The sequence below is a fragment of the Pristiophorus japonicus genome, chromosome 16, assembly GCF_044704955.1.
Source record: "Pristiophorus japonicus isolate sPriJap1 chromosome 16, sPriJap1.hap1, whole genome shotgun sequence".
NCBI classification, from domain to species: Eukaryota; Metazoa; Chordata; class Chondrichthyes; family Pristiophoridae; genus Pristiophorus; species Pristiophorus japonicus.
This window is the reverse complement of record NC_091992.1, coordinates 116,409,518-116,436,621: the sequence shown is the minus strand read 5'-3', so window position 1 is coordinate 116,436,621 and position 27,104 is coordinate 116,409,518. Positions and strand designations below refer to the sequence as shown.

Genomic DNA, 27,104 nt, shown 5'->3' with positions numbered 1-27,104 from the left:
CAGCATCAGGAAAGGTAAGAGAGAGGGGGCGAGAGAGAGGTGGGGGAGAGGAAAGCCTTTGACCAGGAGGGAGACCACTCAGCCAGGGCTAGGGGGCGGGGGAGCAGACCGAGAGGCTGAAGACAGAAGGCTATAACATAACTACAAAAAGAATAAGATTGAACAGTCCACCACATAAAGGGAAGCCATGGGATTATGCATCAAGCAAAACGTGTAGGGAAAAACATATGCAGCTTAACAAGAGACACCCCAAAAGGTAGGGATTCCAATTCAAACAAGACAGCGGGGCCCAGTTGGGAAAAAAAAGGAACTCTGAAACTATGTGGCACTCTACAAACTAAACCAACATGTATTATAGAAACCAACCAAGCCTTAGCAATGTTGAATAAATCTCGGCCTGGGCTAGGGGCGGGAGGGAGCGAACTGGCCAGCATATGGGACCACAGGGACAGCAAGTCAACGGAGAGGCTGCGGGGGGGAGGAGGGGGGTGCGAAGGTACTTAATGCAAGAACAAATATCAATTATTAAATAAGTAAATACCTTCCTCTCGTGGACTTAAGCCCTTCTAATTCTCTGGTATGGGGTTAAAGGCCGATTGCCAACTCGGAGCGCTACTGCGCATGCGCGGCCATTTCAGAGCGGAACGTCACTTTTTTTCACCGCACAAGTGCAGACGTCCCGGCACATTTTTCCAGCGCAGAACGCAGGCTCCCCCCACCCCGCTGTGAGACGACTGGCCATGCTGCACGGCAGCAGAGTAGAGGCCAAACAGCGGTGAAAGTAGGAAGATTTTTTTCTGGAGCATCTCCTGACATAATGGAGCAGCGCAACTCGGGTAAGTACACTAGAAAATGGGCTTGGGGTAAATTGAGCCCCTGGAGTGGGGCCTGAACCCGGAGCCTTGTGACTCCAAGGAACAACTCCATTGAGAGTCTGGCATTGGGCTGCACAGAAGTTTTATAGCTTTGACATAGCTTCAGGGCTCTGATGCTCATCCTCAAGGTTTAAAACTATAACTTTGTTTCCTCTCCAATGTGAGAAAATTCAGTTCTCAGGTGTTACCCACTTGAAGTAAACTTACACTGTGTATATGTTTCTCTGAGCAACCGTGACCTCCTGGCATGTGATGTTCATGCCCTACGAACCAGGACCATGACCCTCTCTGGTACTGAGTCAATCCCCCTATATGAATGAAGCTCCCAGGTTGTGTACATTTAAAGGGGTTCCATCTTCATGAAGGACTTCAGCAGAATTTTTTTTTTTAAATTAGCATTTGACTTGACAGAAGTTTACAGCACGGAAGGAGGTCATTCCTATCCCATCGTGTCCACGCCGTCCAACAAGAGGCTATCCAGCCTAATCCCACTTTCCAGCTCTAGGTCTGTAGCCCTGCAGATCATGGCACTTCAAGTGCACATCCAAGTACTTTTTAAATGTGGTGAGGGTTTCTGCCTCTACAACCCTTTCAGACAGTGAGTTCCAGACCCCCACCACCCTCTGCGTTAAGAAATTTCCCCTCAAAACCTTCTACCAATTACTTTAAATTTATGCCTCCTGGTTGTTGATCCCTTGACTAAGGGAAATAGGCCATTTCTATCCACAATATTTAGGCCCCTCATAATTTTATACACCTCAATGAGGTCTCCCCTCAATCTCCTCTGTTCCAAGGAAAACAAACCCGGCCTATCCAATCTGTCCTCATAGCTAAGATTCTCCACTCCTGGCAACATCCTCATAAATCTCCTCGTTACCCTCTCCAGTGCAATCACATCCTTCCTGTAATGTGGTGACCAGAACTGCACGCAGTACTCAAGCTGTGGCCTAACCAGTGTTTTATACAATTCAAGCATAACCCACATGCTCTTATATTCTATGCCTCGGCTAATAAAGGCAAGCATTCCGTATACCTTCTTAACTGCCTTATCCACCTGGCCTGCTACCTTCAGGGATCTGTCGACGTGCAATTCCAGGTCCCTTTGTTCCTCTACACTTCTCAATGTCCTACCATTTAATGTGTATTCCCTTTCCTTGTTCGCCCTCCCAAAATGCATTACCTCACATTTCTCTGGATTAAATTCCATTTGCCACTGTTCTGCCCACCTGACCAATTGATTGATATCTTCCTGCAGTCCGCAGCTTTCTTCTTCATTGATGATGCGCGTTGATGCATTAATGTAAATACTTGAAGGTTTCTCAAAGAAACATTCATCAGAAAGACAATGTCTGTTTAAATTTCTGGATAGCCGGGACTTAGATTTTGATGAAACTATCAGCTAACATTCTGTATTTTTCACAGTGTACAAAAGCATTCCTTTGCACACAGGGTACATGCACAGAGTGAGCTTTTATCGCGTGAATAACACCTGACAAGTGAAGTGAATGAAGTGCTATTTTCAACAGGTTATTCACTGAACAGGAGCTGACTGTACTGCCTGGGACTGACCCAGATAATTAGCAGCTCCCCCACCCCCCCCCGCCCAAGCACTAACCCCACATTCATTACAGTCCAGCCAATGTCTCATTTTGAGTCTGGTGCAGGCGGCTGATTGTCAGTTTCAGTGCTCAGCAATCAGACTGATAATTCTCCAGCTCGACAGTGCGTCAGTATCATTACTGCTGTCCTCATCGAACACCGTAAAAACACTCGCTTATCTTGCTCTCCTCTCCTGTCTGCAGCAGTGCCTCGGATCTAAACTTAAAATTAATACCCTCGCGAGAAGGGAGGGACAGAATGAGTCCAATGTTTTTTTTTAAAGTGCAGATAAAGGCACATGGACAAGGCAATTAATCAACTCAGATACAGCAGGGACTGTGCAAATATCGCAAGAGCATATTGCCACCCGAGAGCACTGAACAGGATCAATGGCAGTGAACTTTGGTCTGTTCAGGAAAACAGTGCAGGCCGATTACAGAATGGTCGTGAGTGGGCTTTCTTTTAACGGGGCAACATCTTCATCAAGAAATGTTTTAATGCTCGTTTGCTAATGCACAGCTCAATGTGTCAAACCCATCGCAGTGCCAATCATGCCTGTGACAAAAATAATGTTTGACAGTTCTGATACCTCTCCCTCTCACCACAATAAAAATAAAAGTTCGGCAAGCACTGAAGTTAGTGCCGCCTTGAAACAATGATCATCACAGGGAGGCCCATTTATACAGTACTGCAACCATTTTTAAATGTAATTCGTTGAAGTGATATTGGCCCGTATTTTGCACCCGCTACAGGTGCATACGAGGTACATATGTGCCCGTAAGAGCCGCTCAAGTGCAAAGTTTTTGCTCGCAAAGCACATTTGCGAAAATCCAGAACTAGCGATGTCAAGAATTTTCTTGACAGATGGTAGCCATCCTCGGGAAAAGTGCCTCTGCGGGCGGTGAGTTGGGCTATTTGTACAACTTCTGCCCAGTGAATACCAGTGAAATTCTTACACCTGGCGGGCAATGCAAAAGTTTAAAAACATAAAAATATATTTTTTTCAATCATTAATACATTAAAAATCCTGTGTAATGTCAGTTTATTTTTAGCTCCTTTAAAACATTACAAACATTACATTTTTGTTTTAAATACTTAATTAAATCGCATTTTAATTAATTTTAAATAGGTAATTAAAAAAAATTTTATTTGATGTGTAGATGTATTTTTTAGGGTATTCCCATTCATGCTTAAAGGTTTGCGTATCCCTCCGACTGCCATTAAAACCTGATTCAATCCAATGACACAGATAGGACAAAGGATATTTCCACTCATAGGGGAAACTAAAGGGGACATAGTCTCAGAATAAGGGGTCGCCCATTTAAAACTGAGATGTGGAGGAATTTCTTCTCTCAAAGGGTTGTAAATCTGTGGAATTCTCTACTCCAGAGAGCTGTGGAGGCTGGGTCTTTGAATATATTTAAGGCGGAGATAGACAGATTTTTGAACGATAAGGGAATAAAGGGTTATGGGGAGCGGGCAGGGAAGTGGAGCTGAGTCCATGATCAGATCAGTCATGGTCTTGTTAAATGGCGGAGCAGGCTCGAGGGGCCAAATGGCCTACTCCTGCTCCTATTTCTTATGTTCTTATGTTCAATCAGCGGATGGGATGGTGTCGTTGGCAGACTTCTCCATAGTCATCTAAAAATAAGAGATAACTGTGTAAAATAGTACTGCAGTCATGTACTGTATATGAGACAAGTGTTCAACTGCTCCAATATGTGACACTTCCTTTAACTATTAAGCTTTCTCTGTTCCCAGCAGAGAACAGCTCTCAATTGCCTGTTAGCATTCTTTGCGCTCACAGAGTTGAGCTCGTTCATCTGACAGTGCTTCATTAACAGTCAGCTCAGTGCTATTCGACGATCAGATAAAAAAAGTGACTTCCAAACTACTTTTGTCTGTTCCAGGAATAAAGTTCTCCCAGGTTAGTAACCTAGCTGAGAACTGGCAACACTTGGCCAGCGTGGACAAATATGTCTGAATGACAATGAAGGTTGGGATTAGAACGGTCAATACATTGGGTCGGGATTCTCAATTTTCGATCACTGGAGCTATCAGCCGAGCCCAACTATTCAATCAGACTATACAACAGATTGTACCTTGTGTCATGGTCCTCAGGGAAAGGCCTTAATTGCATTCATTAGGGCCTTCAAATCCACCGGTAGTGATGCACTGGAAGAACCACTTATCACTGACAACTTGTAATAGAATAACGATAAAAGCTGGTCAGAGAAAAAATCAGTCAGGCCTAAAATGGGAATTTGCTCTCCAACTTCACCTGCTGGCAAATAACACTGGAAGATTGAGTCATCGCGGTGCACTGGACTAATGATAGCAATATTAGATGACTGATAGATAAGTAGCTCAAAAGTAATGAAAAACCGAGCCTTGACACAAGCACAGAAATATGTTTTGTCAGTTCATGATCTTAAAAGGAAGTGTTGCCATTCTGATTGAACTGCTCTGACCGATTCCCCTCAGTTCTCATTCCTCCCAGCCCCATTTCTCCTACGCTGCTGTCAATCAATCGCAACTGTAATTTCTCCATCGGACCGTCCAAGCGAAGCCAATCAGAGCTGGAAACGGAGTGCGTGCACACTGCTGGATGTGCACTGCAGGTCGATTAATCGGGAAATGCTGGCACAATACAGAATGACAACAAAATAATACTGAATGAATCCGACAGGTTTAATAAACCAGAAATAATGTGAGGAAGCCATCACATCAGGGTTCCAGTCCAGAAAGTTTTGCAGTCCATGTGCTGAGCACTGAAATCATTAGCTGCCAAAATGTCAGTGACTGCTGCTGGTAGCATATTCATCATTGGCCCAACCCTCTTCTCAATCTTCCTCGCTGCCATGCTGCACCTCACAGTTGACAAGCTCCCCGCTGGAGTGGAACTAAACTACAGAACCAATGGGAAGCTGTTCAACCATCGGCGTCTCCAGGCCAGGTCCAAGACCACCCCAACCTCTGTCGTCAAGCTACAGTACGCGGACGGCGCCTGCGTCTGCGCACACACAGAGGCTGAACTCCAGGACATAGTCGAAGTATTTACTGAGGCACATGAAAGCATGGGCCTTACGCTAAATGTCATGTATTCTACTGTCATTGTAATCCATTTATTAACTGACCTAAGTTGTACACCGTGAGAACACTGACCACTAGGTGGTGAACTTGTGGGAGACACTACTAACCTGGACTTTCAGGTATAAATGGGGAAGCACCACCCATCTTCCCCACTTCAGTGCTGGCTAATAAAGTTCTGGTCGCAGAGTGACGTTCTCTCAAGTATGGGCCTCGTGTGCATTTATGCTGTATAGTAAGGACATATTATTGGCTAAGAAAAACTGGGATTTAAACCATGCGAGCATGGCCACTAGCAGCACAGATGAGAGGTACTGTGTCAGTGATGATTGGGACGATTTTATTGAGAGACTACAGCAAAGTTTCATCACCAAGGAATGGTTGGGACAGGATTCGGCCGACAAACGCAGGGCTCATCTGACGGTTTGTGGATCCAGGACGTACTCCCAGATGAAGAACCTTCTAGCGCCAGAGAAGCCGGCCGGCAAGACTTTTGATGAGCTCAGTAAGTTGATCGGGGAACACTTTAAACCGGCGAGCAGCATGCACATGGCGAGACACCGGTTTTACACGCACCGGCGGCGAGAAGGGCAAAGTGTTCCAGACTTCGTGGCAGATCTCCGGCGACTGGCGAGCCTATGTAAGTTCACAGATGCATGCAGAGCGGAGATGCTGCGAGACTTTTTTATTGAGGGCATCGGGCACGCTGGGGTTTTCAGGAAGCTGATTGAGACCAAAGACTTGATCCTGGAAACGGAGGCTTTGATGGCCCAAACATTTATCTCAGGGGAGGAAGAGACCAGAATGATGTTTGACAAAAATCTTGGTTTAAATGCAGCAAATGGACAGGGAGTCAACATTGTTAACGCAGCACACAGTTCTCCAGGCAGACAGGGGTAATTGGACATGCCCGAGTATGTAGTCGAACCCAAAGGGGGAATTCAACAATGGCTAGCTGAATGACGATTCAGGCCATCGCAAGGGACAATGCGGCCAGTAATAGGGCCATCAACACCTGTCAATGATGTGTTTAAGGACAGTTACAGAGACAGTCAGAGATGATCGACTAGTAATGGACCTTTTGTTTCCAACAACGGCTCATGTTGGAGGTGTGGAGGCAAACACACAGCCAGAGCTTGCAGGTATCAGCAATATACCTGCAGAAACTGCAACGTCAGCGGTCACTTGGCGCATATGTGCAGGAAGCCTGCAGCCAGGTTGATGTACGAGGAGGGCGGGCCCGATGTAAGCCCTACGAGGCCAAATGAACACTGGGAGAAATCACTGGAAGCTGAAGTTCAGCAAGTTCATGTGAAGCACATATACAGTTCATACACCAGAACGCCACCAATAATGATGAAAGTGCTCCTCAATGGCATCCCAGTATCAATGGAGCTAGACACAGGGGCCAGCCAGTCCCTGATGAGTATCAAACAGTTCAACAATTTGTGGGCATCCAAGGCCAGGAGCCAAAATTATTGCCGATTGACGCACAGCTACGGACATATACAAAGGAGGTAATTCCGGTGCTAGGTAGCACCACGGTAGTTGTGACCCACGAAGATTCGCTGAACATGTTTCCACTCTGGATTGTCCCGGGGGGGGAGTTGGCTTGCTGTCATGAACTGGAAATGGGGCGATGTCAATGCAATTTCTTCTGTGGAGCGAATATCATGCTCACAGGTCCTGGTCAAATTTGACTCACTATTTCCATCTGGCATCGGCACTTTCATGGGGACCAAGGCAGTGATTCACATAAACCCAGACGCCAGGCCAGTACACCACAAGGCCAGAGCGGTGCCGTACGTGATGCGGGAAAAGATAGAAGGCGAATTGGGCCGCCTGCTGAGGGAAGGTATCATCTCGCCAGTAGAATTCAGTGACTGGGCGAGCCCGATCGTGCCAGTGCTCAAGGCGGATGGGTCGGTCAGGATATGTGATGATTACAAGGCTACCATCAATCGGGTGTCACTCCAAGACCAGTACCCGCTACCAAGAGCGGAGGACCTCTTTGCAATGCTATCCGGTGGCAAACTTTTTTCAAAATTGGACCTGACCTCAGCTTACATGACCCAGGAGCTGGCGAGTGAGTCAAAGAAGCTAACCACCATCACGACACACAAGGGGTTGTTTGAGTACAACAGATGTCCATTCGGGATTCACTCGGCCACCGCGATCTTTCAACGAAACATGGAAAGTCTCAAGTCGATTCCAAGGACGGTGGTTTTTTAAGACGACATCCTCATCACGGGTTGCGATATTGAAGAACACCACAACCTGGAGGAGGTGCTACGCAGACTGGACCGGGTAGGTCTGCGACTGAAAAAGGCGAAGTGCGTCTTCCTAGCTCCAGAGGTAGAATTCCTGGGGATGAGGATAGCAGCAGACGGGATCAGACCTACTGCGTCCAAAACGGAAGCGATCCAGAGAGCACCCAGACCCCGTAACACGACGGAGCTGCGTCCGTTCCTGGGGCTCCTGAACTATTTTGGTAACTTTCTTCCCAAATTGAGCACGCTGTTAGAGCCGCTACACGTGCTCCTACAGAAAGGTCGCGAATGGGTCTGGGGGGGGGCGACAGCAAGGAAAAGGCTTTTGATGGAACATAACAAATTGCATGCTCTAACAAACTGTTAACGCTATATGACCATGTAAGAAACTTGTGTTAACGTGCGATGTGTCATCCTATGATGGGTGTGTGTTGCAGCATGCTAATGCCAAGGGTCAGTTACAGCCGGTAGTTTATGCCTCCAGAAGTCTGTCCCAGGCAGAAAGGGGCTACGGGATGGTAGAAAAGGAAGCGCTTGCATGTGTATATGCAGTAAAAAAAATGCACCAGTACCTGTTTGGCAGGAAATTTGAGCTGGAGACAGATCACAAACTCCTAACGTCCCTTTTGGCCGACAACAGGGCCATAAATGCAAATGCATCGGCCCGCACACACGTTAGCCGCCTATGACTATACAATTCGGCGCAGACCGGGCACCGAAAACTGCACCGCTGCACTCAGCAGGCTCCCACTAGCCACCACAGAGGGGGCTACCGAGCATGCTGCTGAGATGGTCATGGCTGTTGAAGCTTTCGAAAGCAAAGGTTCACCCGTGACAGCCTGTCAGATCAAAGTCTGGACAAATAGAGACCCGCTACTGTCTTTAGTCAAGAAATGTGTCCTGAATGGGGACTGGGCAGCCACGTACGGGGCAAGCCCGGAGGAATTTAAACCATTTCACAGGTGCAAGGATGAACTCTCGATTCAGATCGATTGCCTACTATGGGGAAACCGAGTAGTCATGCCGCAGATGGGCAGAGAGGCGGTCATTCGAGAACTCCACAATGAGCACCCGTGCAGTGTCATGATGAAGGCAATTGCCAGGTCACACGTTTGGTGGCCAGGGATAGATGCAGACCTGGAACTTTGTGTTCGCAGGTGCAACACGTGTGCCCAGTTGGGCAATGCGCCCAGGGAAGCCCCCCTTAGCCCCTGGTCCTGGCCCGCCAAGCCATGGTCACGCATCCATGTGGACTACTCAGGTCCTTTCATGGGACCTTTTTGGTTGTAGTAGACGCCTACTCCAAATGGATCGAGTGTGACATTCTCAATTCAAGCACATCCTCTGCCACGGTAGAAAGTCTACGGACAATGTTCGCCGCCCATGGTCTACCAGACGTCTCGGTCAGCGACAATGGCCCATGCTTTACAAGCATTGAATTCCAGGACTTCATGCCAGGAAATGGTATCAACCATGTCAGAACGGCACCGTTTAAGCCGGCCTCAAACATCCGGCCGGAACAAGCAGTGCAGATAATCAATCAGGGGATGCTCAGAATCCAAGGGGGTTCCCTACAAAGCCGCTTATCACGCCTCCTGTTGGCCAATAGACCCCGACCACACTCGCTCACATGGGTTCCACCCGCAGAGCTGCTAATGAAAAGGATGCTCAAAACCAGGTTATCCCTTATACACCCCACCATGAAAGAAATTGTTGAGAGTAGGCACTGGTGACAATGTGACTACCATGACGGGAATGCGAGGGCGCGATGTATTGATGTCAATGACCCTGTCTTTGTCCTCAACTACGCTGCAGGGTCCAAATGGCTCGCAGGCACTGTGATTGCCAAAGAGGGGAATAGGATTCTGGTAGATAAACTTACCAATGGACAAATCTGCCGCAAACATGTGGATCAAACAAAAATGAGGTTCAGCAACCCCATAGAAGAAGCAGAGGAAGAACACGACGTAGAGTTCACTCCACCACAGGTGACCGAACACCGGAACCAAGTGGAGGAGAGTCCAGTCACTGTGGGCAGTCCGGACAGGCCTGAGGCACCGCAAACAGCAGACACTCAGGCTAGCGCCCAACAACCGGAGCCCCAACTCAGGCGCTCTACAAGGGAGCGCAAACCACTAGACTTAACCTGTGATCCCAATAAGGCTTTGGGGGGGGGGGGGGGGGGGGGAGGGGGAAGAGGTGATGTCATGTATTCTACTGTCATTGTAATCCATGTTTTAACTGACCTAAGTTGTACACCATGAGAACACTGACCACTAGGTGGTGAACTTGTGGGAGACATTCCTAACCTGGACTTTCAGGTATAAAAGGGGAAGCTCCACCCATCTTCTCCACTTCAGTGCTGGCGAATAAAGGATATTGGTCACAGAGTGACCTTCTCTCTAGTATGGGCCTCGTGTGCATTTATGCTGTATAGTAAGGACATATTACTAAACATTAGTAAGATAAAGGTCCTCCACCAGCCTGTCCTCACCGCACAGCGTTGCCCCCCAGACATCAAAATCTACGGCGCGGCCCTGGACAACGTGGACCATTTCCCATATCTCGGGAGCGTTCTATCTACAAAAGCAGGCATTGACGACGAGATCTAACACCACCTCCAGCGCGCCAGTGCAGCCTTCGGCCATCTGAGGAAAAGAGTGTATGAAGACCAGGCCCTCAAAACGGTCACCAAGCTCATGGTCTACAGGGCCATAGTAATACCTGCCCTCCTGTATGGCTCAGAGACGTGGACCATGTACAGTAGACAGCTCAAGTCGCTGGAGAAATACGACCAACGATGTCTCCGCAAGATCCTATAAATCCCCTGGGAGGGCAGAAGCACCAACATTAGCGTCCTCGTCCAGGCCAACATCCCCAGCATTGAAGCAGTGACCACACTTGATTAGCTTTGCTGGGCAGGCCACATAGTTCGCATGCCAGACACGAGACTCCCAAAGCAAGCACTCTACTCGGAACTCGTCCACAGCAGACGAACCAAAGATGGGCAGCAGAAACGTTACAAGGACACCTCCAAAGCCTCGCTGATAAAGTGCGACATCCCCACTGACACCTGGGAGTCCCTGGCCAAAGTCCGCCCTAAGTGGAGGAAGTGCATCTGGGAGGGCGCTGAGCTCCTCGAATCTCGTCGCCGAGAGCATGCAGAAATCAAGTGCAGGCAGCGGAAGGAGCATGCGGCAAACCAGACTCCCCGCCCACCCTTTCCTTCAACCACTGTCTGTCCCACCTGTGACAGAGACTGTGGTTCTCGTACTGGACTGCACAGCCACCCAAGAACTCATGCCAAGAGTGGAAGCAAGTCTTCCTCGATTCCGATCATCATCATGATATCTATCTCATTCAATTTGGGTATAAAATGGCTGACATATCAAACTTAAAGACGCAAAAAGAATTATTTTAGAGTCACAGTTATTCGGCAACTTAGGTCACTATAATACCAAGACATTTCCCTCTGAAGCACCCCAGCTTCAAATTCTGGTCTTCACTGCCAATTCTAGTCTGACTTTCTGCAGCGTGGCATAAATGTAATGCTACCCTGAGTTTAAGTAAGGGGCCTGCTAGAGTTGGCACTGGTCAAGAATAGTGAAGCAGGCACAAACATGTATTCTGCACACAGGCATACAAACACAGGCACTCCACAGATTTCTCCATCTAATCTTTGCTCCTTCTGAACAACGACAAGAGGAGCGTGGCAATAAAACTGCTCAACGGACAAATGAACAGAACGAGCAGATGAGGGGAACGGGAGGCTGAAAAAAGGCGTCGCTGACATTCATTTAATGGCAGCATGAGTTCAAGTGTGGAGTCGACCAATCTTGGGTCAGCTTGACCCAGGAGGGGACCAGGAACTCGTTGGGCAAATATGTTGCATTGAGAGATGTACGTGGATTGGAAAGTGAGTATGGGAAGTGGATCCGGTATGGGACTAGAAACTTCCCGGTGGGAACGTGGCCTAGTGAGCAGCAGGCCCATTCCAGAGCAGTAGTGGGGGACGCCCAGACAATTTTATTGCGGTCAGGGCAGGGTGAGTGAGGGAAGCCGATGCAGGCAAGGTCCACAAAGAAACGAAAAAAGTTAAAAAAATAATTACTATCAGTCACTGCAGTCCCATTGCACAGCATTTTGCAACCTTTGAAAACAGAAAAATCAACACATGTCCTTGTCCAGTTTTTTGAAGAAATACTTATTAATGCAGCTCTGAGCATTTGAAGTTTCTTTTTGAATTGTCGACACAGCCCCTTCTTATACTGCTTAGCCACTCACAAGGAGAAAGACAGCCATGTTAACAAAAGAACAAGGCTTCCCATCTCTAACCGAGCCATTCTTTGAGCGATTTCAGTGGGAACTATCTTGCATGTATCTCCTTTTGATATTGGACAAGAGTAATGAAGTACACATGAACAACAACACTTGAGGGACAAATGGAGAAGGAGGAATTCATTTAATGCTATTGTGAAATCAAGTATGGAACCTGCCAGTGTTTATATTCATTGCCCCCTAACTTCTTCCATCTCCTCTGCTGCTGTCCAGACAAACCTGCAGGCGGATGTGGAAATGGGGGGACGGTGGGGCACGGGGGTGGGGGGGGGGGGTGAGTGAGATGATAACCATTCCCAACTCTCCAAGCCCCTGTGTTGCAGCCTGCTCCAAACTGCTCAAGTGCCACAAAACCCGAGCCAATATCAATACTTTGACCCATAATATAACCGTATGCCCCTGCAAACCACTGGATAAGCAGAATATCATGACTGAATCATCAACAAATGCCTTTAAAATATCAATTTTATATAATAGCCATCATCCTTTTATTTCATAATATTCTTGTCTTTGAACTTGCTGTTTACAATCTCCATCAGATAATAAAGATTACACAGCTATCTGTATTCAGTAGCCGTTTTCTTCTCAATACAAAGAACTTATTTTTCCATCACCCTGTGCACTGTCTGCTTTCAATTTACAGCAAACGCCTCTCAAAGCCTTGAACGATAAAGACTACCTGTCCTCAGAGAAAACCTCACGATTCTGCCTTGGGATTCCATCAAATTGGATGGTATGCATTTAAGCACCAAGTATCAAAAATTCATGCTTGTAGCCAGCAGAACAACTCTTCAGTGTGTGGGTGGAAATAGAAAGAATTCTGCAGACAGATATCCACAGCAAGAAGTGAAAGGCCATTTCTACAATACCACCGTGGCCAGACAAAGTAATATTGTGCCTCTAATGTAAAAGAAAAAGTCCCATGGCGCTTCACAGAGGTGTAATTGGACACAGAGGACACTGAGAAGTGACCAAACGCTTGGTCAAAGATGTAGGTTTTAAGAAGCGATGAAGTGAAAGGTGGGAATTGCTGGAGCCTAGACACAATGTCCAATGAGGTGAATGGAGGAAGCGGAGGTTACAATTGAACATCGAAAGAGGAACAGAAACTTCTTGCAAGTTTGTCGGGCTGAAGGAAGGTTACACAGATAGGGAGCGATGAGGCCATGAAGGGATTTAAATGTGAAACATTCTTCTGACTGCCCGATTCTCGCTGGGCTACAGTTCCACGGTTGCTAGTCTTACTCACCAATACCTCATCCATTATTCAAGTGTAAACTTAGCCAGTGAGCGTTATAAGACGATTCGAACGTAGAAAGCAACATAGTTTAGCCTGATCTTGTTTTATTGTCCACGTACGGGCACTCTACAGCGAAAGTCACTGGATAGCAGTCAGGAATGGGAACCCTGCTGACTTATCTTGCCTTTCTAAGCATAGAGACACTAAATCCAAGTGTAGCACTGCTCTGGTTAGAAAGAGCCAAGTCAGCACAGACTAGAAATTGAACCTGGAACTTGTCCGATCGATACTGCTCAGTAAGCTGCTGAGCCAAAAAGGAAGCAGATCAGAGTTTTCCCTCGACAAATCTTTTTTGTGCCAGTCGTGGTTCAGTTGGGAGCACACTCGCCTCAGAGTCAGAAGGTTGTGGGTTCAAATCCCACTCCAGAGACTTGGGCACAAAAATCTAGGCCGACACTCCAGTGCAGTGTTGAGGGAGTGCTGCACTGTCGGAGGTGCCATCTTTCGGACGAGACATTAAACCGAGGCCCCGTCTGCCCTCTCAGGTGGACGTAAAAGATTCCATGGCACCATTTCAAAGAAGAGCAGGGGAGATATCCCCGGTGTCCTGGCCCACATTTATCCCTCGATCAACATCACTAAAATAGATTTATCTGGTCATTATCACATTGCTGTTTGTGGGAGCTTGATGTGTGCAAATTGGCTGCGTTTCCTACATTATATCAGTGACTACACTTCAAAAGTACTTCATTGGCTGCAATGCGTTTTGGGACATCCTGTGGTCGTGAAAGGCACTATATAAATGCACGGCTTTCTTTTTTTTTCCTTTTTATCCACAGACAGAGTGGGCAGGTGGCTGTTCCGGTGTCTCTGCCAGTGAGGGATGAGTGACCTCCTTTTGCTGTAGGTGGCTTCCTGGAGAACCATGCAGGTGAGCGGCTGCTAGACTGCCAGTTTCAATCTGATTTACATTCACTTATTAACAATGACATCAAATCAGATTCACACCTTAATCCCCCTGCCCCACCCCCACAAAGATTGGAAAAGCAAATTTCATGTTAAACAAATTTTGAGAGCAAGCGAGGATTCCAACTCACGACAGTACAGATATATCTTCAATAATCTTACCCATGGTGTTAAAGCTTTTCCTTTCGCTATTGTGTGCTTTATGAATTAAGTTGACCATTTAACCCATTGACCCTACAGTCTACGCCATTAATCATTCAGTAATGAAAAGCTCTAGAAGCCGTTAATAACCGATTCACAAAACATGACAATAACCAGATTTGTCATTTTATTTCTGCCCAATCAATGTCCGTCAACTATCTATGTCAGCCATGGTTCAGTGGGTAGCACTTATGCCTTGAAGTCAGAAAGTTTTGGGTTCAAGTCCCGCTCTAGAGACTAGAGCCTAAAATTTAGACTAACACTCTAGTGCAGTACTGAGGGAGCACTGCACTGTCGGAGGTGCAGTCTTTTGGATGAGACGTTAAACCAACGTCTGTCCTCTCAGGTGGACGTAAAAGATCCTATGGCACTATTTCGAAGAGCAGGGAAGTTCTGCCCAATATATCTGGCCAATATTTATCCCTCAATCAACATCACTAAAATAGATTATCTGGTCATTATCACATTGCTGTTTCTGGGACCTTGCTGTGTGCAAATTGGCTGCCGCATTGAAGTGACTATACTTTAAAAGTAGTTAATCGGCTGTAAAGCTCTTGGGATGTCTGGAGGTTGTGAAATAGAAGTGCAAGCTTTGTTTTATTTTATTTGTGTGCTATTGCGAATGAAATGCTCCCTTTTAACGATTGTTCTTTTTTAAAACAAGTTTGACAGCCTATTGAAGAACAAGTGTATTCAGAATTATTTACCCTGATTTGCCAAGTTTCACATCAATTTATAACAGCAGAATGTTATTACTTGAGAAGAACTAACTGGCATTTTACTGTTGATAGCAAGTCCAGTACTTCCAGTGTTCTGAACAGATTGAAATGCTGTACTGAGGATCATGAAGGCAGGCAGTATAAAACATACTTTATGTACTTTATGTACTTACTAGGCTGAGTTGCTTTTGGATTAGCATGTATGCCAATTTGCACATTAGTGGAGGGCGCCATTCCAGAACACACGTGGCCTGTCCTGTAAATTACGTCACCAGGAAAGGGTTGGGATATGGAATGGTAGGTCCCCATGGGAAAGAGCAGTCGCTGAATTTCCTGCCAACAACATTGATCCTCCTATCACCCCACTACCCTTTGCACCCATAAGTACACATGTACTATAGAGCCAGCATCAGCACGGCAATCGTCAGCTGTGGCACAGTGGGTAGCATTCATGCCTCTGTGTCAGAAGGTTGTGGGTTCAAGTCCCACTCCAGAGACTTGAGCACAAAATCTAGGCTGACACTCCAGTGCAGTGCTGTCGAAGGTGCCGTCTTTTGGATGAGACGTTAAACCGAGGCCCCATTTGCTCTCAGGTGGGCACAAAAGTTCCCGTGGCACTATTTCAAGAGCAAGGGAGTTATCCCCGGTGACCTTGCCAATACATATCCCTCAATCAACATCACAAGAAACAGATTACCCTGTATCTGTCAGGAGTGGAAGCAAGTCTTCCTCGATTCCGAGGGACTGCCTATGATGATGATGCTCTTTGTGGGAGCTTGCTGTGCGCAAACTGGCTGCCACATTTCCCACATTACAAGTAACTACACTGCAAAAGTACTTCATTGGCTATAAAGTACGTTGGGATGCCCTGAGGTTGTGAAAGGAGTTACATAAATGCAAGGCTTTTTGAGTTTTTTTATGGGCCAGATAAAGTTCGCCAAGTGACAAGTTTTGAAGGACAGGGTGTGGGGGGGGAATGTGGGCATGCGGGAAGATTCATGACATCGGTGGTTTGGAGAAGTGTGTCAGCAGCAAAGGCCAGTGAGGGCAGCAGCAAGGCTGGTGGAATGGAAGGAACATTAACAAAGTTAAAAAAAAAACTGTCAGGGTTCAAAAGAGACTCTTGCTAACATGGGTGAAAGCATCAGTCTGGGAGCCCGGGCTAAAGGTATTGATCAAAGGCCTTTTGCTAGCCACACAAGATGCACTAATCAATGAAATTCGGCCATATTTGGAAATCATGAAGAGCACTATGAACTACCCACAGAGTCTGGAATCTGAACAACATCCTGGCCCACGAGTTCAGAGTTCATCAAGATGTGGGATGTTAGCATAGGAGAATGGTACACTTCTTATTTCAGGCATCCACGTCAGCATCACGCGTTAGCATCCCAGGTCAGATGCAGCACAGCGAGATACAGTAAAACCCCCTCTACTCAGACCCAACCTCAGAAAAAGCACTCCTTACTGTATCAGTGTGGCTTTTGTTTCCCATTTCCCACTTCAACCATCCTGGTTTGAATAACACTGACAATATAGTACCAAATCAGAGCCAATTTTGTGATGTGAAAGCAGTTTGGGACTGTGAATTGATTCGAGATTGCCTGAACTCATTTTACATCGGAGAGTTACTGGACTGAATTGCCACTTAGCAATGTCAGTATCTAACCAACTGTGCCTCCCAGCCCACTTTCTTCCCCTTCCCAGCTCACTGAACTCCCCAAGGAGGTCAGCAGGCCACTGTTGAATCGTAGAAATATGAAGATGGGCGGACATGCTGGTGTGTTGCTCGCTCACCTTTGTAGGTCAGGTTAGATTTACCCAGAACTTTGCTTCAGGAGACTAATGGACTCATGATTATTATTGAGCATCATTTTTCATTTTTCAAGTGACATATTTTTCAAAAACAGCTGCTGAGTTTTTGAATGCCCTGAAACTAAACCTTTTAGTTGAATTGTACACTATTTGCAGAGGTTCCAGGCTTAATGTATTAAAAGGTCTTCCTTCATTCTATAATTTATGTTTTAAATGTATGTCCTACCACCCCGTAGCGAAGTGTCGCTATAGCATCACAACTTGCTGTTGTGCGATTTAATAAAAATACCATAGACTTCCAAATAAGCTACCTCTGCATGTAGGCTGCGCCCAACTTAAAACTGTTTTTTTTTGTTTTAAACACTGTGCCCTCTCGGTGTAAACTCATCACAGAATCTTACAGCCATTCTGCCCATCCTGCTTGTGCTGGCTCTTTGAAATCGCTATCCATTAATCCAACGCCCATGCTCTTTCCTCATAGCCCTGCAGATTTTTCCTTTTTAAATATATATCCAATTCACTTTTGAAAGTTACCAATGAATCTGCATCCACCACTCCAATCCCCTTTCTTTACATTTTTACCATTTTTGAACCTCATGTCTTGCAACTAAGATGACGTGAGACAAGTCAAACAACCTCACTTTTCCAGTCGGATGGCACAATTATTGAGGTCCTATGTAACTGCCCATCTCAGACCTCACAAAACAGCAGAGTTTGAGAAAGCAAGGTCAAATAGCATGTCGGCGCATTACATTTTGAGTTCACAATCTTCTACAATAATTAGGAAGAAGATTTGTTCAGTCCCCTCAACTCTAAGTTGAATAATTATCTCCCAACAGTTATTCTATAATATCAAAATATTCACCTAAAGTTTCAACAATTGAAATGATTTTGGGAAAGTTCTTGGGGCTGAATTTGCGGCTCCTGTGAGCGCCCACGCGCCCCGCAAGTTTCGGGTTTCGGCATGCACTGCGCATGCGCCTAAATCCGGAACATGCAATCGGTCAAGAATCCTCCGGAAGAAAAGGGCCTCCGCAGGCGAAGTGTTAGGCTATTTGCCCAACTTCTGCCCAGTGAATACCCGTGAAATTCCTACGGCTGATAAAAGCAGACGTAAGGCCTGCTTTTTATCAGTGCGAGACTTTTAAAGGTTAAAAAAAAACACATTTATTTCAATAATTTAAACATTTAAAAACCAGGTCAATTTATTTTTGGACCCGTTAAAATATGCAAATTTATTTTTCAAAAAATTATATTTTTGTTTTAAATAAGTGATTAAAAGTTTATTTTTTAATAAATGTATTTTAAGTGTTTGTGTATTTTGGGGGTATTCCCATTCATACTTATGTTGATTCCGTATCGGAACTCATCACAAGTATGAATGGGAATACCCCGACTTTGATTGGTTGGGCCGGCCCACGTGATCCCAGGGTTGCTTGTGAAATGCCTGCGCCCCTGGGATATGTGGGCATCTCCGCAGGCCTTCACAGAGACCCCCAGAACTGCAAGTTGCCAAACCTCCCGGACCACCAGGTAAGTTGGTCCATTTTTTTCAGGTCGGAAGTCTCCGCCCGCATTTTCTGCATCCTTTTCTTTTGCACCAGCATTCTTGACAAAATAACATATGTCTCCACTTACACTGCAGTGCCTTGTTTCACGTTGCCAGTGGCAACAGACAGATGTGTGGGTTTGATTTGTTTCTGGAATTTTTCAAGCAATTTGTCTTTCTTTTTGACATGCAATTACATGCAGCTATTCTTAATATTCTCAATGAATATATTAATTTCATAATTGCAGCTGGTGGTTGACACACAAGAGATAAGATGCTGTGTGTTTTTCTTTAAACACTACTTATTTTAAATGATATTAGGTTCTCTTCAATTTCCTGCATTTTTGATGAACCTTTTTTGTACTATCGTCACTCTGCTGCCACCATGGTAATATTTAAATGTTGTGTCGTATAATATATGCAATGACATTCTGTGAAGGTTCTACTCCCGTATCCCCGCTATTTAAACACACATACTTTACATATGTATATATCATTTTCTCCATTTAGATGGTAATTTCTCACTAGGGTACAGTTCTACAGGTGCTGGGAACCTACTGAAACTGTGCGCAATAGCCAATATTCGTCTGTGAGTCTTGAGAGTGGCTGCCAGGGGGGTATTCCACTGCGTGATCCATCACGGTCAAGTCTGAACTTGTTCATCACTTGACATGAATATACACACACTTCCAGCAGGGATCGCTGGATGTTGATGAGGTGCAGGAACCCTGGATGACTTTCTCCAATGAAAAAGAAACACTTGCATCTATATAGGGCCTTTCATGACCACCGGACGTCTCAAAGCACTTTACAACCAATTATGTACTTATTGAAGTGTAGTCACTGTTGTAATGTGAGAAATGTGGCAGCCAATTTATGCACAGCAAGCTCCCACGAATAGCAATGTGAAAAAGACCAGCTAATCTTTTTTTTGTTATGTTGATTGAGGGATAAATATTGGCCAGGATACTGGGGATAACCCCCCTGCTCTTCTTCGAAATAGTGCCATGGGATCTTTTACGTCCACTTGAGCAGACGGGGCCTCGGTTTAATGTCTCATCAGAAATACAGCACAGCACTGGAATGTCAGCCTAGAGTTATGTGCTCAAGTCCCTGGACTGGGACTTGAACCCACAACCTTCTGACTCAGAAGCGAGTGTGCTGCCCACTGAGCCACAATCTCCACCATTGCCCAGGATCAGCTAACTCAGCACAGACTGGGGTTTGATCCGAGAACCTTCCCGATCGACGCGGTTCAGCCACTTGCTGGATAAACATGGTGAATCTTTGGGAGAGCCACTTGCAATTTAATTTGGAAGAAAGGTAGTCTAACTTTCAAAACTTTCTGTTCAACTCTCTTCCAGTGTATGACAGAAGGAGTTATGACCATTTAAGGAAGATGCAGAAGATGCTTTACTGAATGTGAAAAAACCCATCTCCATGGTAACTGAAACGGAGTGACTCCTGCCAACGAACCAAAAGCTGATTTCAATGACCGAAAGCTGCGCAGAAGTGTTCTGCGTATTAATCTGGAAATTTTGATGATGTTTCTGCTTGGCCCGCTCCCTGTTCCTGACATTTCAGCCCCACTCCTTGTTCCCATTCTCCACCACTTGGGATCATATAACTTTCAATTTTTTTTCCAAACTGAGAATCCAAACTTTCTCCAAACGACATGGTGTCCATGTTATTTTATAAAGTTTCATCCCAATTAAAAAGTAAACAGAACATGTACAAAATAAGCACTTCCAACATGACTGTGAAAAGCTTCTTCACGGAGCAACGAACGGAGCAGTCGTTGCAAATGGCTTCAACCAACAGATTTTTTTCATATCAGAACCACCAAAAAAAACACTGACTGGGCACGCGCAACTACCCCCGGTTCATTGGCAGCAGTCGCGTCCTCAATGAAAACCCATTCGGGGGTTGGTTTTACTTTTCGGTCCCATTGAGATCAGGAGTTGGAGTTGTTAGAATATCAGCAATGATTTTATTGAATGACGGAGCAGACCCGAAGGGCCGTAGGCTTACTCCTGACCCTAGATCTTAAGTTATGTTCAGGGGCTTCTCCCACATCAGCTACAGGATTCTGAGTGTGTAGCTCCATAGTGAACAGGTCCAGTGGAAGTGCATCCAAGCTGGGAGAGGCAGTGCTGGTTGATATCTGCCCTCTACATTCGCCACACTCACATCTCCCAGATCACAATCAGCATCCGGGATCAGTCTGGCTGTCGACCTATAGCATTCCCCACAGGGCTTCTCGTTACTGCAAACAGAGGATGTCCGAAACAGCGGAAATTAACTGGCCTGAGAATTCAAAGTGTAAATAAGGATCATCATCATCGGCAGTCCCTCAGAATCAAGGAAGACTTGCTTCCACTCTCAAAATGAGTTCTTAGGTGACTGAACAGTCCAATACGAGAACCAAAGTCCCCGTCACAGTTGTTGAAGGAAAGTGTGGGCGGAACTTGTTTGCCACACGCTCTTTCCACTGCCTGCGCTTGATTTCTGCACGCTCTCGGCGTTGAGACTCAGTGCTCAGCGCCCTCCCGGATGCATGTCCTCCTCTGAGGGCGGTCTTTGGCCAGGGACTCCCAGGTGTCAGTGGGGATGTCGCACTTTATCAGGGAGGCTTTGAGGGTGTCCTTGTAACGTTTCCTCAGCTCGCCTTTGGCTCATTTGCCATGAAGGAGTTCCAAGTAGAGCGCTTACTTTGGGAGTCTCGTGTCTGGCATGTGAACAATGTGGCCTGCCCAGCGGAGCTGATCAAGTGTGGTCAGTGTTTCAATGCTGGGGATGTTGGCCTGGTCAAGGACGCTGACGTCAGTGCGTCTGTCCTCCCAGGGGATTTGTAGGATCTTGCGGAGACATCGTTGGTGGTATTTCTCCAGCGATTTGAGGTGTCTACTGTACATGGTCCATGTCTCTGAGCCATATAGGAGGGCGGGTATTACTACAGCCCTGTAGACCATGAGCTTGGTGGCAGATTTAGATTTGAGGGCCCTTTAGGAGATAGACTATTGCAAATGATTTAACCTTATTCAAATGAAGGAGTGCTTTATCTCCCTTTGTATACTTCCCATCCCCTGTAAGGGATAGATTCACCCTCCAAATACACATTCTTTGCCTCAACAATCAGAACAATGCTGCTACCATTCATTTAAATGTGTTAAATTCCTCATTCTGCCTAGGAGACGTGAGGTGAAGACAAATTAATTTCACCATTTTCTGTTTTCATCGACTTCCCTTGTGGGCAACTGAACTAGAAAATAAAACTCTTGGCCTGAATCTTAAAATTTATTATTTTAGGAGTTAGTTCACTAGATTCCTCTTGAATACATAATGGAATGGATAAATAATGAATCTAACACAGAGTCAAAACTCACTGCCCACACATCACCTGACTGCCTGGATGCAGCGGTAAGATTGACTGAACTGAGTGCTGCTTTTAATGCTGCAATGTGGAGGGAGAAATTAAACCAAAACAGAGTACAAAGGAGAAAGTGCAAATAAACTATCTGCCAAATCAGCAGAATTCAGATCGACAATGACACAAAGGAAAAACGCAAACATTTCGGAAGATTTTTTGCAAAGAGGACCAGTGGGAAACATAAAAGTCAAACAGAAATTACTGAGAGAAAGCCACACAGACAAACTGAACGAAGTACGAAAGAACAAGTGGGAACCATTAAAAATGAAAAGCGACACAGAGAGGGGAAAGAAACAACATCGGGGTCACTGTGAATGATATTAACAACAGGAAAACATTGCTAGCACTTTCTTGCCGTTAAATAAAAGATGGAGGAAAATTCAGTCTTCAGAGAAAGCATGGAATTATAATGTAACAAAACAAAAATAGTCGTAAAATTGTGAGTACTGAAAGAATTGAGTGTTGTAGGGGAAAATTTTTGCAACACATTGGGCCGGAATTTGCAGTGGGTCATGTCAGCGTTCACCGTTATTACCCCTTTGAAACGGACCACAACTTCAGGATGCAGCGCACACGCATCTCAACGTGAAAATCCTGAAGCTGTGGTCAGTCATTTACCGTTCCGACTCTGGCTGTGGATACCCCACAGCTCCCCTCCCGCCCCTCCCCATCCCCCACCCTCCGCCTACAGCCCGCAGTCAGTGAAATGCCTGAAATCAGAGAAACTGACAAAAGCTTGGGCTTCTGCGGTTATATCGCTGTTAAATGCCCCATTAAATTTTAAGCCTTGTTAGATTAGATGCAAAAGGAGTTTTAACAGCATACTGATTGCTAAACAAATGTTATGGCCCTGAAATACTAATTTTAATTTTGTGGAGTGCCAAATTTCTCCATTATGATAAAAATTACAATTTTAAGAAATTAAAAAAAAAAATGTTTTATCCTTTGTTCATGATATTTCAGGTTCTACTCTATCCCCATGCGAGAACCCCAATCTTTGTTTTGCTCGCTAACATTTTTTTTAAGTGTGGATAAAAGCAGCTTCTCATTTCCTGGTTCCCAGACTGTGAGAATTCTGCAATGTGATTGGCTGCTTAGACAGCTTGTGGATGCACTTGGGAATTCCCACTACACTGCGCTGAAATCACTTGAACGTCGAGATTGCGAGGTCTCTGTGGGCAGCTTTCTTCAAGGCCCACGGCAAATTGCCTTTGCATCGCCATTGACCGCGAATTCCAGGCCAGAGGGTCTAGTTTGATAGCAGAAGACTGGAACACAGCTGTACTTATAATTTACGAGAAGAATGTCGGAAGCAGGATTCTGGGAATCACAAACATTTATAGCAAGAAAAATCTTGGAAGCTATTAGCAGGAAACCCAGTAAATGCAGATTTATGGGAAACCATAATTCCTAACAAATTTACTACATTTTTCGTCCTTCTCCAGAACTTCTCCAGAACTAATGTTTGATGATATTCTGGCGGATGTTTGCAAGCTGACATGCAGAAAGTATTTAGCAAAATGTCTCATAAGAAACCCAAGGTTAATGTGAAAGGTCTGTAATAAAAGCTAATGATGTAAATTAGATAATGAATTGGTTCAATTTCAAGAAATAAACAATAATTGTCAATGGGAGCAGATTTAATTGGGCTGCAGTGACCCAGCAAAGTACTCCGGGAATTGGTTTGTAGGATCCTGGCTGTACATGTTATCTCTCCATTATCTTGAGAAGGGAATGAATTGAATACCCAATGGTGCTGAAGATAAAAAGATATACGAGAAACAAGATATTACGAGGAAAATAATGCATTAAAAATGATCTACATTATGATGCAGGCAGATGGATGTCGAACGTTAAGTCATCATAATCATAGGCAGTCCCTCTAAACGAGGATGATTTGCTTCCACGCCAAAAAAGGATGAGTTCACAGGTGTTTCAATGAGGGACCTGATATTTCTGGTCCTGAACTACATGTTGAAGGGTGGAAGATGCCTGTGCATGGATTTTTTTTAACGTGTGGTGGCCGTTGAACACCAGCCACCACACGGGCTTGACAGAGCTAGGTCTTGGTCCAGTGGCAAGGATTACCCAAGACGACTGGAGACCTGCTCTGCTGCATGGACCTAGTGCGCACACATCGCGCAGTGTGGTCAGGCCCGTGCTGCCCCTGGGCCCACGCCTCTTCTGGTCCCGAACTCACGCTTCTCCTGGGCCCCGATCACGTCACTAAGTATACTGGTACTGAAAACAGTATAGAGGATAACCGAAAGAAGAGGGTCTTGGTCATAAAGTGCTGTGATGGAAGCAAAGCTTCAACCTGCTTCGAACTGTAGAATCTCTATTATATCGATTGCACTGGAAGTTTTAGATAGCAAAAGATACTTAAAGTGGTCCTCAGTCAGCTGTATTTTGAAAAGAGTCTTTTTGGAGGAATAAGATAAAGCATAAATCTGTCCGCGGGCAACTACTGATTTCATGGGCCGATATCCAATCGCTGTTCTGCGAGAAATGGGAAACACGAACTCACAAATTAATTGGATCAGAAATTCCTTCATGTCTTTGCAATGTTAAATGCATGCAAAGGTTATCGACATCTGTCAAGCACTCTGGAGTTGGTCATCAAACCAAGCTATGTGATTATGCAAGGCAGCTGTCAAAACCCACCATAGTAACCAGAAGTCTAAAATCTATATGAATGGTTGATCTGATTACTAAAATTGCGTGCAGAGTGGGTAAAAAAAAAACTTGCATAATGAGTTTAAAAAAAAGCTTTGATTTGATGTATCACAGCCTGCTTGGAAGAATAAAGGTACAATTGACGTTCCCCAATTCCCAGGCCCCAATTCGCCTGCCGATCACGAAGCTGCCGTAGTGCGATGGGCTTCATGGATCTGAAGCAGCCACATTATGTTTTTCCAAGATTCTGAATAGGATGCTGAGATGTTGTTTTAAAAAAAATGCGGGAAAGTTTAAAGTATTCTGCAAATCAAGTACCGTATTATTGATTATTAGCTAAACTCCTTTGCTTCTGTGTAATTATAATTCTTGTAAATAGGGCAGAGGAAACATTTCAAGGACACCCTCAAAGCCTCCCTGATAAAGTGCAACATCCCCACCGACACCTGGGAGTCGCTGGCCCAAGACCGCCATAAGTGGAGGAAATGCATCCGGGAGGGCGCTGAGCACCTCGAGTCTCGTCACCGAGAGCACGCAGAAATCAAGCGCAGGCAGTGGAAGGAGCGTGCGGCAAACCATACTCCCCACCCACCTTTTCCTCCAACGACTGTCGATCCCACCTGCAAAACAGACTGTAATTCCCATATTGGACTGTACAGTCACCTGAGAACTCATTTTTGGAGTGGAAGCAAGGAATGTGGGAAGGGAGGACCTTGAGACAATCACTATCACTAGGGAGGTCGTGCTGGACAGGCTAATGGGACTGAAGGTAGACAAGTCCCCTGGTCCTGATGAAATGCATCCCAGGGTATTAAAAGAGATGGCAGAAGTTATAGCAGATGCATTCGTTATAATCTACCAAAATTCTCTGGACTCTGGGGAGGTACCAGTGGATTGGAAAGCAGCTAATGTAACGCCTCTGTTTAAAAAAGGGGGCAAGCAAAAGGCAGGTAACTACAGGCCGGTTAGTTTAACATCTGTAGTGGGGAAAATGCTTGAAACTATTAAGGAAGAAATAGCGGGACATCTAGATAGGAATAGTGCAATCAAGCAGACGCAGCATGGATTCATGAAAGGGAAATCATGTTTAACTAACTTACTGGAATTCTTTGAGGATATAACGAGCATGGTGGATAGAGGTGTACCGATGGATGTGGTGTATTTAGATTTCCAAAAGGCATTCGATAAGGTGCCACACAAAAGGTTACTGCAGAAGATGAAGGTACGCGGAGTCAGAGGAAATGTATTAGCATGGATAGAGAATTGGCTGGCTAACAGAAAGCAGAGAGTCGGGATAAATGGGTCCTTTTCCGGTTGGAAATCAGTGGTTAGTGGTGTGCCACAGGGATCAGTGCTGGGACCACAACTGTTTACAATATACATAGATGACCGAGAAGAGGGGACAGAGTGTAATGCAACAAAATTTGCAGATGACACTAAGATTAGTGGGAAAGCGGATTGTGTAGAGGACTCAGAGAGGCTGCAAGGAGATTTGGATAGGTTAAGCGAATGGGCTAAGGTTTGGCAGATGGAATACAATGTCGGAAAGTGTGAGGTCATCCACCTTGGGCAAAAAAACAGTAAAAGGGAATATTATTTGAATGGGGAGAAATTACAACATGCTGTGGTGCAGAGGGACCTGGGGGTCCTTGTGCATGAATCCCAAAAGGTTAGTTTGCAGGTGCAGCAGGTAATCAGGAAGGCGAATGGAATGTTGGCCTTCATTGCGAGAGGGATGGAGTACAAAAGCAGGGAGGTCTTGCTGCAACTGTATAAGGTATTGGTAAGGCCGCACCTGGAGTACTGCGTGCAGTTTTGGTCACCTTACTTAAGGAAGGATATACTAGCTTTGGAAGGGGTACAGAGACGATTTCACTAGGCTGATTCCTGAAATGAGGGGGTTACCTTATGATGATAGATTGAGTAGACTGGGTCTTTACTCGTTGGAGTTCAGAAGGATGAGGGGTGATCTTATAGAAACATTTAAAATCATGAAAGGGATAGACAAGATAGAGGCAGAGAGGTTGTTTCCATTGGTGGGGGAGTCTAGAACTAGGGGGCACAGCCTCAAAATACAGAGGAGCCAATATAAAACCGAGTTGAGAAAGAATTTCTTCTCCCAGAGGGTTGTGAATCTGTGGAATTCTCTGCCCAAGGAAGCAGTTGAGGCTAGCTCATTGAATGTTTTCAAGTCAAAGATAGATAGATTTTTAACCAATAAGGGAGTTACAGGGAGAGGGCGGGTAAGTGGAGCTGAGTCCACGACCAGATCAGCCATGATCTTATTGAATGGCGGAGCAGGCTCGAGGGGCTAGATGGCCTATTCCTGTTCCTAA

General features: G+C 45.5%; 1 protein-coding gene across 1 annotated transcript in view; it reads right to left on the bottom strand.

Moving 5' to 3' along the window:
- Window positions 1–27,104, bottom strand: part of LOC139226760 (zinc transporter ZIP11-like) — an 807,495-nt gene that overhangs the window by 427,015 nt on the left and 353,376 nt on the right. The gene's annotated exons all lie outside the window — the stretch shown is intronic.